This window comes from Chrysochloris asiatica, unplaced genomic scaffold (assembly GCF_000296735.1).
Source record: "Chrysochloris asiatica unplaced genomic scaffold, ChrAsi1.0 scaffold00058, whole genome shotgun sequence".
NCBI classification, from domain to species: domain Eukaryota; kingdom Metazoa; phylum Chordata; class Mammalia; order Afrosoricida; family Chrysochloridae; genus Chrysochloris; species Chrysochloris asiatica.
The window spans coordinates 10,970,774-10,989,482 of NW_006408576.1; the positions used below are offsets into that span (position 1 = coordinate 10,970,774).

Here is an 18,709-nt window from a genome sequence, read left to right on the forward strand (position 1 = left end):
GAACCATGGCAATGAAATGATATACGATGGAATGAATGTAAAACTAAAGCTCTCTCATGTAAACTATCATATAATGCACAATAAAACATTAAAAAAAAAAAAAAAAAAAGATGCAATATACCACCAAGCTTCTTCTTGCATTTTACCTTCTGTTTTCTCAGTTGTTGTAGTCTCTGAGTGCATGTTTGTAGTCTCTGAGTGAATGTTAAAAAGTTTGCGTTGTTAAGGACATGTGTGATTGATTGGTTCAATATTGGAACTATTAAAAAATAGCATGTATATTTAATTGAGACATGGCTACAAAATTTTGTCTTTGAGTCAAGTATCTTACCCATATCAGATATCAGACAATGATCCACATCTACTGGCTGAATTTTTTCAGAAGTATGTTGCCAGGTCCTTCTTCCTCATTTCCTTCCTGAAGTTTTCTGAAAGCAAAATTTGGATAAAGCAAGAAACGTTTTTCTAATTTTTTTTTTTTTTTCAGAAGGGTAAGGTTAATCTGTTCTCCAAGGTATGAGTATGAGTAAGACATCAACTGCTGTTGTTGAGTTAGTTTCTTCCTTCCTTCCTTCCTTCCTTCCTTCCTTCCTTCCTTCTTTTCTTCCTCCCTCCCTCCCTCCCTTCCTTTCTTTCTTTTGGTTTTATAATTGAAAGAAAGGTCATCCAGATTATAGATATCTTTGCAGAATGTTTATTATTTAGCTTCATCGTTACTCGTAGTTTTTACTCCTTTACTCCCCCTGGGTTTTTTGAAACATAATTATAATGCGCATTTGTCAAGAATTATTTTTTAAAGCTACCAGCCAAATATCAGGTGACCTGTAAAATGATCCTGTTTTCATTCTGAATTTTTTTCTTAGTACTAGACTGTTTAGGTTACAATGATAAGTAAAATAGAATTCCTATCCTCCAGGAGTTCATCATCTATCAACAAAGATAGATGCACAAGATAATTAATACAATGAGCGTAAGTGTATATGAAATAGTGCATGGGGATGTGAATAAGATAGTTTACAGTGGAAGAAGACATGATTCAAACTGTGGAAATTATTAGAAGGAAAAGGGGGCTGGGGAGAAGGGCATTTGAAGCAGAAGAAACAAGTTTAATTAAAGGTAGGGTGAATTGTATTACACGTGTTCCAGGGGCATGCTGGTTCTCCTTGTATAGTCTTTGTAAACAGATCACACTACGTCTCAAAAGAGTGTAATCCATTAATAAATTCATCTATTTGGCAGTCTTTTTATCAAGATAAAATATGCCCCCTAAATCTAATTTCTATGCCTTGGAATAATCCAAAGCATGTCTAAAATTCCATTTTCATGGGGACATTTCAACTGTTGTTAGGTACTGTCAAGTTGGTTCTTCTTCTTAACGAACTACGTATAACACAATGAAACACTGCCTGACACTGCACTATCCTCATAATTGTTCCTATGTTTCAGCCCATGGTTGCAGCCACTGTCTTCATCCATCTCATTGAGGGTGTTCCTTTTATTTAGCGACACTCTGCTTTGCCAAGCATGATGTCCTCCCTGGGCATTAGTCGACAATTATGGCCTCTCCCTTGCTATTTAAGATCCATTTCACAGAATTCTAACAATAGCTTTTCTTGGTGCATATATTTTTCCTCAAACTATTTTTGAAGAAAGGATGGCTTTGGATTCTAATTTCTACGGTCATTCTACAGCTAAGGTTCCTCCATGGGATATTTTCTTTTGTTAAATCTTTTCCTTATAAAATAAGAGGGAGAGTCAAATGACATTAATATGAATTTATTTTACTTTCTATTGGGTGGTGCAATCTGAGTCAAGATCCCAGCTTTGAAAACCAAGCTGTATAATACTTAGGGTTCACTGTGTCATCTAGTGCCTGGTATGCCTGGCAATATACTCCCTATATGAGTTAGAAAAAAATGAAAAATTAATAGGCCTTTATGAAACATTATGATGCAACAAAAAATATGGGAAGCTAATGTTTATTGAGTGCTAACAATTTAGTTCACCACTCATCTGTCAGTTTCTTGCATTGTGGTGACCTCTGTGTTGCTGTGATTCAGGAAGATTTGGCACCACTATTTTAAATACCATCAGGGTCACTTGTGGTAGACAGGTTTCAACAGGGCTTCCAGAAAAAGACAGAATAGGAAGGAGAGGCAGACTACATCTGGATGATTAGCCACTGAAAACTTTATGAATAGCAATGGAGCACTGTCAGATATAGTGCTGAAAGATGAGACCTTTATGTTGGAAGGCACACAAAAAAACGATCAGGGAAGAACCGCTTCCTCAAAGCAAAGTTGACCATAATGATATGAATGGAAAAAAGCTTTTGTGACCTTCATTTGCTGATAGGTAACAGCTGTAAACATTCATTAATAGCCAGAACATGGACTGTATGATGTACGAACCTAGAAAAGATGGGAGTTGTCAAAAATTAAATAGAACATGTAAAAGATTGATATCCTAGGAATTAGTGAATTAAAAATGAACTGATATTGGCCATTTTGAACCAGATAATCATATGACTTACTATGTTGGGAACAAAAGATGCAAGAGGGATGGTGATTCATTCATCATCACAAAGAACATTTCAAGATCTATCTTAAAGTATAATGTGATATGACATTATCCGGATGGCTACAAGGAAGACCAGTGAATACCACTATTATACAAATATACACATGAACCACTAAAGCCAGGGATGATGCAACTGAAGATTTCTATCAGTTTCTTCGGTCTGAAATTGATCAAACATGAAATCCTGATGCATAGATAATTACTAATGATTGGAATTCAAAGTTGGAGACAAAGAGAAAGGATCAATAATCAGAAAATATGGCCTTGGTGATAGAAATGATGCTAAAGATTTCATGATGGAACTTGCAAGACCAATGACTTACCTATTAAAATATGTTTTCAACATAACTTAACAATAAATTATATTCATGGACCTCATCAGATGGAATACACAAGAATCAAACTGTCTCTATCAATCAAATTGACTAAAAGGGAAAAGATACGTGAGAAGTTCAATATCATCAGCCAAATCCAGACCAGCGACAGACTGTGGAACAGATCATCAATTGCTTATATGCAAGTTAAGACTGAAATTGGGGACAAACTTTGGAACAGACCATCAATTGCTTATATGCAAGTTAAGACTGAAATTGAAGAAAATGAAAACGCATTTACGAGAGTCAAAACATGAGCTTGAATATATCCCAACTGAATTTAGAGACCACCTCAAGAACAGACTTGATGCATTAGACACCAATGGTCAATGTCCAAAAGAGTTATGGGATGACATCATGAACATCATATAGGAAGAAAACAAGAGGTCAATAAAAAGTCAGGAAAGAAATAAAAGCTCATTTAAAAGACAGGAAAGAAATAAAAGACAAAAATGGATGTCAGAAGGGACTCTGAAATTTGTTCTTGAGTACAAATAAGCTACGGCCAACGGACGAAATGAGGAACTCAAAGAGCCAAACAAAATTTCAAAGGGCAGCTCAAGAAAATTAAATAAATATCATAATGAAATGAACCAAGACTTGGAGTTAGAAAATCAAAAGTGAAGAATACTCTCAGTAAGTTGGAGTTAAAAATTTGAACCTCTTCTTGCAATATTGAAGGATTCTATGGGCAAAATAAGGAGCTCTGGTAGTGTAGTGGTTACGAGTCAGGATGCTAACCTCAAGGTCAGCAGTTCAAAACTACTAGCTGTTCCATGGGAGAAAGGTGAGACTTTCTGCTTTTGTAAAGATTTACAGCCTTAGAAACCCTATACAGGGTCGCTATGAATCAGAATTGACTCCATGGCACACAACCACCACCACCGTAGGCAAAATATAGAATGATGCTGAAAGCATCAATAGAAAATTGAATACACAAGTCATTGTACCAAAAAGAAATGGTTAATCTTCAGCCATTTCAAGAGGTATCACATGATAAATATCTGATAGTATTGAGAAAAGAAGTCCAAACTGCATTGAAGTCATTGGTGAAAAACAAGAGTTAAGCTATCTTGTAGATTTGCTTTACTTTGGATACATCAATAGCTGGATTGAATTCTGAGTGTTGTTGCCCTATATATCAATCTCAGGTTGTTGTCTGTTGTTGCTGGTTCTCAGTCCAAAGGACTACCTTTAGTATTCTTTTTTTTTTTTTTTTAAATATTGCCTGGTAATTACAAAGTCCTTTAACTTCTGCTTATCTGGAAATGTTCTAATTTTACCATCATATTTTAAGAACAGTTATGTTGTGTGTATAACTCTTGGATGGAGTTTTGTATATGTCTTCCCATTGCCTTCTTGCCTGCATGGGTTTTCCTGAAAAATCAGTGCTTAATCTTATTGGTTCTGCTTTGTGCATAACTTTTAGTTTTTCCCAAATTGCTCTCAGGATTATTTCTTTGTGTTTGATTTTAGAAAGTATGATTATGATATGTCTTGGTGACTTTCTTTCGGGTTGTATCCTATCTTTCGGATTCATTCTTGAATGCTATTTTCTCATCTTTCATGATGTTGGGGAAATTTTCTTCCAACAACTCTTAGACTATCTTTTCTTTGTATCTTTCTCTTCTGGAATTCTGATCACCTATAAATTATTCCTGTTCATGTTATTCCACATGAATCTTAGGCTATTTTCAGATTCTTTCATTATTTTTTCTGATTGTTCTTCTAGCTTACTAGTTTTGAGAGATGTATCTTCAAGCTCACTAATTTGGTTTTCATGAATTCAAATCTACTCTTTTTCCTTTCCAGGTATTGTCCATTTCTCAAATTTTAGTGTTAATCTGGATTTCTATTTGCAACTTTTGTATTTTTTCCACTTTATCTATTTTGTTTTCTTGAATTCTTCCTTATTTCTCTTGACCTTTCTGTCAATCATTTGGAGGTTCATAAATATTATTCTCTTGAATTCTTTTTCAGGTAATTCCAATGCCTTTTTTTCCTCAGTAACAAATTTTAGCTCTGTCTCTTGGGCACTTGTTTGAACTCTATCTTTTTTCTTTATCTGAACAGAAATTGTCTACAGCTTTCAAGACACTGTGGTGTTGTATGTGTGTGTTAAATTGATGTTTTTGTGGTGGTGGTTTCCTATATAGGTATGGTTAGGCAATAAACTGCACCATTTTCTATTTGCTGTTTGTGCAGTTCAGTTTGAGATGGATTTGATAGATTGTGGTTGCTGTCATTGTTCTGATGTGTAACAGCTTACATTGGTTCTCACCCAATATGTGGGGCTTGGAGGGTATGGTTGTGGCCAGGCTGTAAGGACATGTTGACACTTTCAACCCTAGATAGAGTTCCTGCAGAGCCAGGTGTTTTTTTTGGGCACTTAATCTGGATGTAGTTTGTGCAGACCCCAAAGTATTTCCATTCCAGGGAAAAGCCAAGGGTGGGAGATTCCTTGAGTTCAGGGCTAACTAGAACCAGTTCTCTCTATAAGTCTGGAGCAGGCTATACCTAATTCCAAATGTAGGGGTTGGTAATGCTAGTTCTGCTCCCTTTGAGGCAGCTCCAACCATCTGCGAACAGGAGCTTCCCAGGGAGTATACACATGTGGGGGCCTGCCACATATCTGGTCTCAAGGCAATGTGGGGTGCTAGAAATAAAACCTTTCTCTCCACCAATATGTGGTATGCCTCTGTGCTACCAACTGCCTATTATGTTTAAAGTTACCTGCAAAACTCAAGATGGCCATGCTGCGCCTTTCTCTCCCCACTCCGCACATGTCTGTTCAGCTTCTTCTCCTAGTGGGCCTAGTCCATGGCTGGTCAGGGCTGACTCTTCAGATTTGAATCAGGGGCCATCTGAATGGAATTAATGTGGATACCTTTCTCCTCCTTATTAAGGGCTCAGAACTGAAGTGATGATCCATATATATATTTTAGGTAAGTTTTTAATTAGTAAATTTACCAATAAATTTGAAAGAACATGGGGAATCTTAGGGATCACAGTAGTAAGTGAATGGGATACCTATATATCCATAAATCTATAGGCTGAGTACACATCCACCCCATCCACTCAGCATGCTTCTCAAAGTAGGGGTACATGAGAAGTTAATAATTTTTATGTCTGTCATTCTTACTCTAATCTTCAGTCACCTTGTATCATAGCATATACACAAGCAATTAGAAAATGTTAAACTCTGACAGGAAAACCAAGTTAGGGTGAAAGGCAAATGTTTAGCAATCATGTTCAAACAAGCTGGCCAATAAGGATTTGTCTCCTCAAAGAGCCAAATACTCCACATTCTTCAAGAAATCACAATCAGTTTCTCATTCTGGTGAATATTTTCACATTTTACTTGTTACTGCCCAAAATTAAGCAGGTACACATTTTTGAGTATTGATTTATCACTAAACGGTTTGCATTATAAAACTTAATTTTTTTTAAAATTTTTTATTTTTTGTATGATAAACAGATCCATTGGAAAGGTGCTGGGTGTCAGTTTCCAATGGGGGGAACGTTCTTATGGAGGTACTGTAAGGCTAAGTCCGTCCACTTCATTTTTTGTTGTTTAATAGACTCCTGGCGCCACCGTTGCCCTGTTCAAGTTCAGGACGTTCATTCAGAGGTATTGCAACATCCTCATAGGGCAGCTTGTCTTCTCACCAAGCATCATCAATCAAATCCAAGATCCTTCCATCTCTCTGCACCTCACTGTCCCTTCTCCAGCAAACTAGATTTTGTCAGATCAACAACAAAGGGTTTCTGAAGCTGTAACTCTTTACAGGAGCTTTTAGAAAGCTTCGTCTTTATCTGGTGGAGCCATAGATGGGTTCGAACCTCAGACTCTGTGGTTAGCAGCTCAGTGCTTATCCTACAGCACTATTAGGACTCCTTGCAGGTCTGGGGGAGTGGTGCATAGTCTGAAGGAGCCCTGGTAATGACATGGTTAAAGCGCAGGACTGTTAACCAAAAGGTCTGCAGGAGGTAAATGTGGGAGCCTCCTTCAATAAGCATTAAGTGCCATAGAGTTTGTTCCGACTCAAAGGACCACTGGAAAGACTTTTCCAAGGAGCAGCTGGTGGGTTAGAACTTCCGACCTTGCTGTTAGTAGTCCAGTACTTATCCTATAGCACCACACCACGACCTCATAAAGATTACTGCCTTGGAAGCTTGGCAGGGAAGTTCTACTCTGTCTTAAAGGGTTATTATGAGTTGGAATGGACTCAAAGGCAACGGATTTAGTTTTGGGGCACTGTCACTGTGGCGAGCAGCGTTCACTCGACCGAATGCACTTGTAATTTCCTGCACAAACTTCTCTACCTACACTTTTGTGTCTACACATTTGTTTTTACACTATACTTTTTCCTCTGCTCTTATTTTTGATAACCCTCAGTCTAAAAAATCACTGCTCCGGGCACCTCTTGTGAGAGGTGATCTCCTCCAGCCTCAGGTTGAGTGCCGCTGCCTAGCCTCCGGGGGTCCTACCGTCTCCGCGGGCTGTGCAAGGTTTTAATTAAGGAACTCGCGGCACTATGCGCTTGTGACATGTATCCTCCCAGAATGCTGTGGACGCGCTCCTGAAATAGTGGCAGGTGTTAGTCATTTCTCTACAGCTCGGTACACGTGTAATTAATTACAGAAACAAACCGGAAGTTCGTACTCCCCCTTTAATCCTCCCCGGCTCCGCCCACCACGAAATGATCCTCGCAGGCCACCACCATCTATAAGGTTACGTAGCCATTTTTGAAACTCTTTTAGTACTTACTCCCATCAGTATAAAAGTTGTTTAGAGTGTGAAAGTTACACCTGTAGTAAAAATTAGAAGAGTGATTTGCTTGAAGTGAGAGAAAGACTTTTTTAAAGTGTCAGTAGGAGTCCTGGTATGGTGCTGTGGGTTAACGCGCTGGACCGCAAAGTTGGTCTGAACCTCAAGGTCTGTGACTCAAGTTCACCAGTGGCTCCTCGGAAACCCTACACAGGGTCGCTGTGGGTCGGAATCAACTTGATGGCACTTAACAACAACAACATAGACAGCATTCAAGAGAAACCTGGGGCTCCACCCAATTTTATCCATGGCACTACATGAGGAAGAAATGGATACATACCTTGCACCTGTATGTACTTTGAGAAAAAGTGGGTTGGACCATTTTAACAGTTTTTCTTTTGAAAATATGAAGTGGGAGGAATGGTATTAGTTGTCCTTGTTGCCACCAACGCATTTCCTCCTGACTGAGCTGCTGAACGAGGAAAAGAAGAGTGGGGTGGATTATATGGTTAGTCCGCTGTTGACTGAAGACACTTTACAAAAACACATATCCACGGAGTAGATGTATTGATCAGAGATTTTGATGGCCGAAGTAGACTGTCACTTCCACTTTATGGTGATGCGTGGATCCCAGGAAGCAGCATGAATTTAAAAAGAAGTAACAGGGAATACAATGGCTCTATAAAATAAGCACTGGACTCCAAACAATGAGGTTGGCGGCTCAAATCTACCAGGTCTCCGTGGGAGAAAGTTAAGGTTTTCTCCTTCAGCAAAGATTTATTGCCTTTGGAAACCTTATACAGAGTCACTAGGAGCCGGAATCACACTCGACGACACTTATCAAAGAGGTATCTTAATTATCTTCCCTTATAATTTACTATGGAGCTTTGTTGACATTGCTGGTTACGTGTTAAGGCTTTTAACAGCAAGGGGGGTGCTTCAAACCTATTAGCTACTCTATGGGAGAAAGGCGAGACTGTCTTCTCCCATGAAAGTTTAGTTTCAGAAACCCTAAACAGGGTCACTATGAGTTGGAATTGGCTTGATGGCAAGTGGGTTTGCTGTGTTTTGTTCTTTAGTCTATTAGGAGTTCCTGGATAGCGCAGTTAAACTACTAACTAGAAGTTAGCAGGTTAACTCTATCCAGAGTGCAATACTGCTCTGAAGCATGCGGGGTCACAATGTGTTGGAATCAATTTCAAGGCAAACTGTTTTTTATAGTTTATTGCATCTTATGGAAGCAATTGTTTTCTGAAGCAATATTCACATATTAAGATAATTGTGAAGTATTTTTTTACATGTAGTACTGACTATAATATTCATATTATCATTATTAAATTTAAATGATCTATACTTTGCTCGTTCTATTCAACCACAATAAATATACAATCAACTTTCCAAACTGTCAGTTTTAAAGGTAATAAGGACTTGGGAAATTTCATAAGCATTTAGTAAAGTAAGGTCTGATGCTTAACATTTTACAAAACCAGTAAATGAAATTCAGACAGATGAAATGATTTGTCAAAAGGGGATCCTCCATTTCAATGTCTGCTCTCACTCAGGCATTCTAAGCTGTGGTCCTGACTAGTGGATGTGCTTCTGTGGTGAGTGTACACTGTGGAATTGGGCAGTAATACCATATCCCTGTTTTTCAATTTTTCTGGAGAGAGATCCAGAGAGTCCCCTGATGCTCAAGATGTGTAAGAACTGACTAAAGTTATTAGACTGTGCTGTTTTATAATCCATCACAGACCCTCATGAAAGTAAAATGGATAGGGATTTTTGAGAGATAGAAAGGAACAGTGCTTATCAGGTTCTATATCCCACATCCTTTTCCTTCCAGGCAAGTTAGTGTCCATGTTAGATCCCAAGGTATGGCCCACTCAAGGGGAGGGTGGTCAAAACTGACACTTCTTACACAAGGACTGCTGTCTTCATCTCACCCAGCCCGTTTTGTCATCTTCCCAGATCAGAAATGCTTTCCACTAGCATTGCCTCACTAACTTTAGGTTAAATATAATCAAACTAGTCTTGGCTTTGATTAGCACCACAACTCAAACTACCAACCATGTTTTATTTAGCATTTATTGATTTAATGATCAGCTGCTCAGTGTTCTAATTACAATTTCTTTTAATTATTTGCTTTTACTATTAGGGTCTTCACAATGAGGGAGTGGGTACCCTTCTCTTTCATGTTTGTTTTTGAATATTGCAAAACTGCTGATAAAGTAGCATCAACTGGAATCTGAGTGTCACTTCAAAGTTTGCAAAACTTTTGTTTTAAAAAGCTTTTATTGTGAATTGAGTGATAGTTTATATAAGAGAACATTGGTTTTGCATTCAACCTGTCGTATTTTGTTTCATTGCAATGATTACAATCCTCTCCATGAATCATAAGTTAACAGTATTTGCTTCTATTCCTTCTGTTTTTTTGTTTTTTAAATGTACACAAAAACACACATGAATATATAATAATTTAAACAACCAAAGGGCACATTCTGAAAGCCAGCCTCCTGGCCACTAGCACACAGCCTTTCTCTTTCCATGAGTCTAGAGTCCTGAGCTGTTCTATCTCTCCATGTCATCACCTCTGCCTCCATCTCTGGTGTCACTGCTTCTCTGGATAGAATTCCATGCTCTTCTCTCTTGATGGTCCTAGGATCCTCTGTTCCTGGACTATAAGTTTTACTACTCCCCCCTTTTTGTTTCAAAACTTCTACCTTTATAGTTGTAACAGTTGCAATTAATCATGATAACAATTACATGGTCAAACTCAGTCCATATATTCATTGCAGCTGTTCCCCCTCTTCCACTCACTTATAGACCAACACAGTTGCCAGCAAGCTTAGATGCCTGCTTCTATGTTCCCTTTGAGTTTCAGTCTTGGAGGGGAATTCGTCTTGAAGGGACTTGATTGCTTGCGTTGATGGCTCCTGAAAAACAGCTTGTTTGATCTTGTAGTAGCCAAACAGACTGCCATTTTTATTTTTGTGCTTTTCCTGCTGGTCTTTCTTTCAAGAAGTGTCTTCAGTTCCTCTAGCCACTCCAGGCTGGTCTACATGTCTTTTCAAGTGGGAATGTCCCACCTGAACCTCCTTTATATAGATGCTTTTACTTAATCGAACTTAATTTTATACATGTTTTTATTTAGTCATCTCTGAAAGAGGCAGAACATGAATTATGCTGTTTTCAAAAGGAGGATACAGAAGTTCAAAAAGTGATTATCACAGACAGAAGTTTCGTGAAGCCAATACTCAAATCTTGATTTACAGACTCAATTCTGACTCTTTTCATTATAACATTGCCTTTATAAAAACACCTAAAAAACACATTGAAGAGATATTATTTAATGTTGTTATTTTATGTATACCAACATTATTTTATTTAATCTGTGTGCTGTCAATATTATTATCTCTCCTATGTTGCTATTGTTGGAGTCCTGCTATGGCAATGTGGGTTAATGCGCCAGACTGCAAAGCTGTGGTGGTTGGTGGTTCAAGCTCACCAGAACCCTATACAGGGTCACTATAGGTCAGAACCAACTGGACAGACTTAACAACAACAATGTTATTGTTAGCCACTATTGAATCTTATTATCGTGATCCATAGAATTTTCATTGGCTGTTTGGAAATAAACAGTCATGCTTTTCTTTCTACTCTGGTAGTCTTGCTAAAACCTGTTCAACATCATAGCAATACACAGGTCCCCATTGACAAATGGGTGGTGGCTGTGTCTGAGGTGCATTGGCCAGAGATAGAAGCTAGGTCTTCTGCATGGAAGGTGGTGAGCATTCTACCACTGAGGAAACATTGTCTACTATCCTAACCAAGCCAAACTCTCTGCCATAGAGTCCATTTAGATCCATGTTGTTATTGTTTTTGGTAAGTACCGTTGATTCGGTTCCAACCCACAGCGACCCTGTATGGGGTTTCTGAGGAGCAACTGCAGAGCTTGAACCTCCAACTATGCGGATCAAACTGACTTTTCAGTTTAGCACATTAACCCATGGTACCACACATTTAGACTTACAGTGGTCCTATATAGGGTTTTTGAGGCTATAAATATTTATGGGAGCAGAAAGGTTATCTTTCCTCCCTGGAGTGACTGATGAGTTGAAACTGTTGACTTTGAGATAGCAGTTCATCCTATGTGTCATAGGATCTCCATGACTGCTCCCTATGGAGGTGGCAGTGGTGTGCTGTGGAGTCTGTTCCGACTCATAGTGACCATGCGTAGTGTTTCCAAGGCTGTAAATCTTTACTGGATTAGAAAGCCTCATCTTTTTCCCATGGAACGGCTGATAGTTTAAACTGCTGACTTTGAGGTTAGCAACCTGACTAGCAACCGCTACGGTACCAGAGCTCCTTGACTGCCCCCTGTTGTTGTGTGCCATCGAGTCAGTTCCGACCAATACCGACCCTGTGTAGGGTTTCCAAGGAGCGGCTGGTGAGCTTGAACCACCAACCTTGTGGTTCAAATGACTTTGCAATCCAGTGCATTATCCCACAGTGCCACACCAGGACGCAAAAGTTACAGCTCTTTGACAGAAAAAGATAGAAATGTGTTTTCCTGGCTTTTTCATACTTTTGTTGCTATGAGGTGTCAAGCAGATTCTGACTCATAGCCACCTTTTGCTTGGTGTTTGTTTTAGGACCTGGTCATTTTCTTCTTTTATTATAGGCGTGTTCAAGGTTTCAACGTAGGTCTGTGTTAGGTTATATAGGTCATCTGTTTCCAGAAATTTAGTCATTTCTTCTAGATTTTCAACTTTTTGTTGTACAATTCTTTATGTTGTTGTTGTTAAGTGCTGTGGAGTCAGTTCCAACTCATAGCCACCTTGTATAGGGTTTTCTGAGAGGCAGCATGAACTGAATTTGTGGTTCAAACTGACTTGCAGTCTAGCGCATTAACCCATAGCACCACACCAGGACTCAAGTTCTTTATAGTATTCTTTTATTATCCTTTTTAATTTCTTTTCATTCTGTTGTGATGCCAACCATATCATTTTTTAAAATTCATGTTATTTGAATCTTCTCTTTCTTTTCTTTTGTTAAATTTGCCTGTGGTTTGCCCATTTTATCAATGAGGCAACTCTTGTATTGTTGATTCTATTGTTTTTCTGTCTCATTTATTTCTGTTCTAATCTTTATTACTCCTTTCTTCTGGTGGCAGTGGGATTACTTTGCTACTCCTTTTCTAATTGTTGGAGCTGTTGGGTTAAGGTGTTTATATTGATTCTTCTTTTTGGAAGTGTGCATTTATCGCTACAAATTGCTCTCTGAGCAATGCTTTTGCTCTGTCTGAAATTTTTGATATGTTGTATTTTCATGCTTACTTGATTCAAGTTTATTTCATTTGTAAGCAGTTTGTTATTCAGTTTCCATGCATTTGATTTTGTGTCCTTGATTTTTCTTTCATTGATTTCTAATTTTACAGCCTTGTTGTCTGAGAAGGTAAGGTGCCTTGTAGCACTAAGATGTTTTAAAATTTATTGATGATTTCTTTATGGTCTAACATATGGTCTATTCTGGAGAATGTCCCATGCATACTGGAAAAGAATGTATATAGTGCTATTGTTGGCTTTAGTGTTTTGTATAAGTCTGTGAGGTCAAGTTGGTTAATTGCATTGTTTCGTTCTGTGTTTTTGTTGAGTTTCTTTCTAGTTGTTCTGTCCTTCATCAAAATGGGTGTATTAAAATCTCTTACTATTATTGTAAGAGTTCTGGTAATGTAGTGGGTTATGAGTTGGACTAGTAACCACAAGGTCAGAAGTTTGAATCTACAATGTGCTCTGCAGGAGAGAGATAAAGATTTACAGCCTTCACTTTGAGTTGTTGGAACTGACATCACAGACTTGTCTATTTCTTTCTTCAGTTCTATTAGAGTTTGTTTTATGTATTTTGAGGCATTTTTATTGGAAGCATAGATTTTTATTGCAGTTATCTGCTCTTGTTGTTCTGACCCTTTAATCATGAGATAATGCCTTTCTTTGTCTCGTGCTGGCTTTTGCCTTAAAGTCTGTTTTATCAAAGATTAATATTGCTACTACTGTCTGTTTTTAATTGCCATTAAATTAGTATATTTTTTCCATCCTTTGATTTTTAGTATATTTTTGTCTCGGTTTCCTCAGGTGTGTCTCTTATAGCAAGCATATTGGATGATGATCCTGTTTTCTTATCCGTTTTGCTACTGTCTGTCTCTTGACTAGTGCATTTAATCCATTGTAATTAATAATAGGTATGGATTGACTGGTGTCAATTTGCTTTGTGGGTTTTTTGGTGTGTGGTGCTGTTGGTTTTTTGTTTTTGTTTTTTGGTTCACATAGTTTTCTGTGCTCAGTTAATTTTGTGCATTTTCTTGTCAGTTCCTTCTTTGATGCTGTTTTAATGCTTCAAAATCTTCATGGGTTCCCTTTTATGTCTTGATATGAAGGTGTATTCATTTCTTTGCGGTTACCCTGTAATTTATTAAGTTCTTCTGTTTGATACAGTCTGTTCTCTTGAAATCTTCTTGACTTTCTTGTCATTTGGAAGTTTTGTACCTACACTTTTCTCTCTACTTTCAAATGTGTAGACTTGTTTTATTGTGGATACTTCATTTGGCTTCAGTTCCGTGTAGTGTTTTCATGAATATTCATCTCAGGTTGCTTCTGCTATTGTTAGTTCTCATTCCAAAGCATTCTCTTTAGAACTTATTGTAAAATTGGTCTGATTACTACAAAATTTTAAATTTCTGTTCATCTGGAAATGTCCTAATTTTGCCAACATATTTAACAGACAGTTTTGCTGGTTATATGAGCTTTACTTGGTAATTACTTTTTTTCAGGGTTTTGTGTATGTCTTTTCATTGTCTTCTTGCCAATATAGTTTCTGCTGAGAAATCAGAGTTTAGTCTTGTTGGTGTTCATTTGTAGATAACTTTTCATTTTTCCTGGGCTGTTTTTTTTTTTATCTTTTATTTTTAAATCTTGTTCAGCTGCCTGGATGCTTATCTTCTCATCTTTCATGATGTTAGTGAAGTTTTCTTCCAACAACTCTTCTACAATTTTTTTCTGTGCTTTTCTTTGTTTCTACTTGTTCTGGAATTCTGATCACCCATTAGTTATTCTTCCTCATGGTGTCCAACAAAAATCTTAGACCTCTTTTGGATTTTGTCCTTCTTTTTTTATCCCTGATTGTTCTTCTACTATATTAGTATTTAGAGATTTATATTTAAGCTCACTAATTTGGGCTCCTGTTTATCCAAGTCTACTACTTTGTCCTATCCAATGTGTTATCTGTTTCTGAAATCTTATTACTAACATTCTGGATTTCCATGTGTATGTTTCATATTGTCTCCATTCTTTCTCGTTTTGCCCATTTATTCCTTTAGTGTTTTCCTGAAATTTTCCATAAATTTTTTTTTTTTTTTAATGTCTTGCTTTCCTTGATCTTTCTCACAACCATTGAAAGTATATAAGTATCTTTCTTTTGAATTCCTTTTCAGGTAGTTCCAATGCATTTTTTCTGCTCAGAAATATTTTCTGGCTTAGCATCTTGGTTACTTGCTTACACCACTCTGTCTTGTTTCTTCATGTGAATGGAAATTATCTGTTGTCTGAGACACAGAGGTGTCTTTTTATTTTGTACTTAACTAATCACTGAATGTTGGTGTGTACTTAGGTCCTCTCCAACTGCCTGGTAGTGGGTGTGGCTATAGAATGGAAGCCTGTGCATAATTCTTCATTTGAAATTTGGGCTGTTCAATATTGTGTGGGTTGGTTTGTTGTTGGCTGATGTCTGTCATTGTTCAGGTAGTACATGGTTGTTTTTAAGTGCCAGAAAGTCAGTTCTTACTCAGAGCAATCCATCATAGGGTTTCCAAGGAGCAGTTGACAGGTTTGAACTGCTGGCCTTGTGTTTTGTAGTCTGGTGTTGAGTCTACAGTGTACTAGGAGCCCATCAGGTGGTATTGACTGTTCTCCAGTTTCTTGGCCAGCAGATTGTATGGTTGTGACTGGGCTGTATGGGCACTGTTGCTGTTTCCTGTCAGGTAGGAAAAGAAGAGAAAGCACACACACACACACACACACACACACACACACAAGCAAAAGAAAACAAATAGCAAGCTAATGACAGTGAGTAAGGAAAGTATAAGGGAGAAAAAAGAAAACAACAATAAAAAGAAATCTTTAAGAAAAATGAATACAACAATTTAAAAAAGAATAGAGGAAAGGAAAATACAACTACAAAGGAGAAAAATAAAGTGAAAGAAAAGCACTAAGCACAACTAGGGGTGGGAAGAAGAGAAATGAGAAAGAGCCCAGATAATAGTAAAGAAAAAATAATAGATCAAAAACAAAAAAGAAAGAAAGGAGAAAAAAACAGAATTAAAAAAGAAAAAACAAAAAAAACAAAAGCAGAGGTAGAAAGAATAATAAACAAGGGGAGAGAAAGAGAAGACAGAGAAAATGTAAACAAATACAATAAAAGGAAAAGACCAGATAGGAGAAATCTCTGGGGGGATCCTGTAAACCAAAAAGATCTTTTGGTGGATGAGAGAGGGATGAAATGGTAATATTCTTGGCCTGATGTAGAGTTTCATAGTCCTTGCTACAGTCAATGTTCTGGGAACAAAATCCCGAAGTGGTTTGTACAAACCCTAAGGCAGCTGGAATCAGGGTCTTTGAAGCCCAGGGGACAGTCTGGGTGGGATGACCGGTCATGAGATTTCCAGTTAGTCCAGGGATGGCTGGGTATGACTCTATAGGTCTGTACCAGGGCTGACCTGAACCCAGGTGTCAGAAATGGTGTTGTTAGCACCTAATAATGATGTCATTCACAACTGCTTGACTTACAGCTGCACAGCTCAGATCTCCCACAGAACAAGAGTTGTGCTTGAGGAAGGCTGGCCATGTATTTGGTCACTCATTGACTCTGGTGAACAAAAAAGAATCCCACCTTTTTCACTATGACTTAACTGTGTGCATCTACACTTCCTAGTTGCTGTCTGCTTCTGAAGCCATTGGAAGAGTGCAAGATGGCCCTGCTGTGTCTGGCTTACTGACACAGTTCATCCGATTGTCTCCTTTTTTGCCACGCATGTTCAACTTCTTCTCCTAGTATTCAATCTAGCAATTCCTAGCATTCAATCTACTTCTCTATCCCTTCCTCTAGTGGACCCTCAGGAGTCCAAAACTATTACCTGCATCTGTTTCATTTGGTCTTCTGTATCTTTGTTGTAAAGGGTCTGTGTTTCATGTCTACCATCTTGCAGGAAGTCTCCATTTTATTTTTGATGAATTTCAATTTTCTTAGATTAAAAAATGCAGATTTATAATCTCTATTCATGTTACAAAGGAAATGGATTTAGGCATGACCTTTGTCACATAAATATAGATTATAGGTTCACATTTTATTACAAAAGGCGCTGCTATTTAAGAGTGTCCTCTTTGCTTATAATAATAATCACTCATAGCATCTCTGGGTTTGTATTAATCAATAACTTCTATTGGAGTCCTGGTGTGACACTGTAGGATAAGCACAGAACTGCTCACCACAAGATAGGTAATTCAAAACCACCAGCCACTCCTTGGAAATCCTATACAAGGTCACTATGTGTCAGAACAGACTCAAAAGCACTTAACAACAGCAAAGCTTCTTTATACCATTTTAATTTTGAACCTTGATGCTCTAAAATAGATACAGCCAATAATATTATTATAAGTAAGGAAACTGAGGTTCACAGATTTTCCTTCGTATATCCATCTGAGATTTGAATTAACAGTATCAGGATATACAAATATTTTCTCTTTAATCCATGTATCAAACATCAGCTTTTTTTTTTTTAAGGTTTTTATTGTGGATTGAGTGAAAGTTTACAGGGCACATCATCAGTTTCACATTCAACCGTTAAACATCAGCTTTTAATATAAAGAAAGGAAAACAATAATTCTTAATCACTGTGGACATAATTTTGGTCCTCATTTTTTTCTGATTTTCAGTGCATCCAGAGTTAAAATAAAGGTGGCTGAGGAAAAAAAGAAGGAATCTATGAAAATCAATTTTTCAGTTAATTGAGAATTCACCAAAAATAAGTGCTTTGATGCTGGAAAAATTTTGCTATAAGAAATATGTTTCTCCTTTTATAAGTTGTATCAAATAATGTAATTACAGCTAAATATCAAGGAGCTCTGGTAGCGTAGTGGTTACAAATCAGGCTGTGAACCTCAGGGTCAGCAGTTCGAAACTACCAGCTGTTCCGCAGGAGAAAGATGAGGCTTTCAGCTCCCGCGGGTAAAGATTTACAGCCTCGGAAATCCTATACAGGGTTGCTATGAGTTGGAATCGACTCAACAGCACACAGCAACAACAACAAACTGGGCAGAACCAGGAGTTTGAACAATCTTAAGGCCATTATTTTAAAGTTCAGTATCAGAATGTAGACTGAATAGGTTGAGGTTGAGAAATGGGCTCCCACTCTACCAAGCCAAGCCGTAATGTATACATTTCCTATTTTGTGTGTGACTTACTTCCTTATTCTAAAATAAGGAACATTCATCTAATAGCTTATTTGGATTTCCCAATTAGCTACATTTCTGGTTAAACAAGATTTTCCTGTTTTCTAACTTTTACTTTCAGGAAAGTGACACTCACCACATGTGATTCCAAACTGAGTATTATAAAAATGCAAAGACTACAATGGATCCTATTTCAAATGTTTAGTTTTCCCTACAGGGGAAGTCTGAGCTTTCCTGGAGTGTTCTTTATTCTTGTACGTGACTTCATTTTTCCTCTTTAATCTTTTTAGTCATTAAAAAAGTTTGAAATCTGAGTACTTAAGCATTTTTCCTATGGTATGTTAACCCCTAAGAGTCATATTATTTTCTGTAAAGTAGTGGTTTAATGTGTTAGAGAGGCCTGTAAATTCTTAACCAGAGAAATAATAAAAAAGAAAACAATCACGCTCTGAAATAGTACCTGGAAACAAAGGGAAGGGTTAAAA

At 37.6% G+C, this 18,709-nt stretch overlaps 1 pseudogene; it reads right to left on the reverse strand.

Annotated features, from left to right (window-relative positions):
- Nucleotides 1-6,455: 6,455 nt before the first annotated feature.
- Nucleotides 6,456-18,709, reverse strand: part of LOC102815341 — a 70,687-nt pseudogene continuing 58,433 nt past the window's right edge.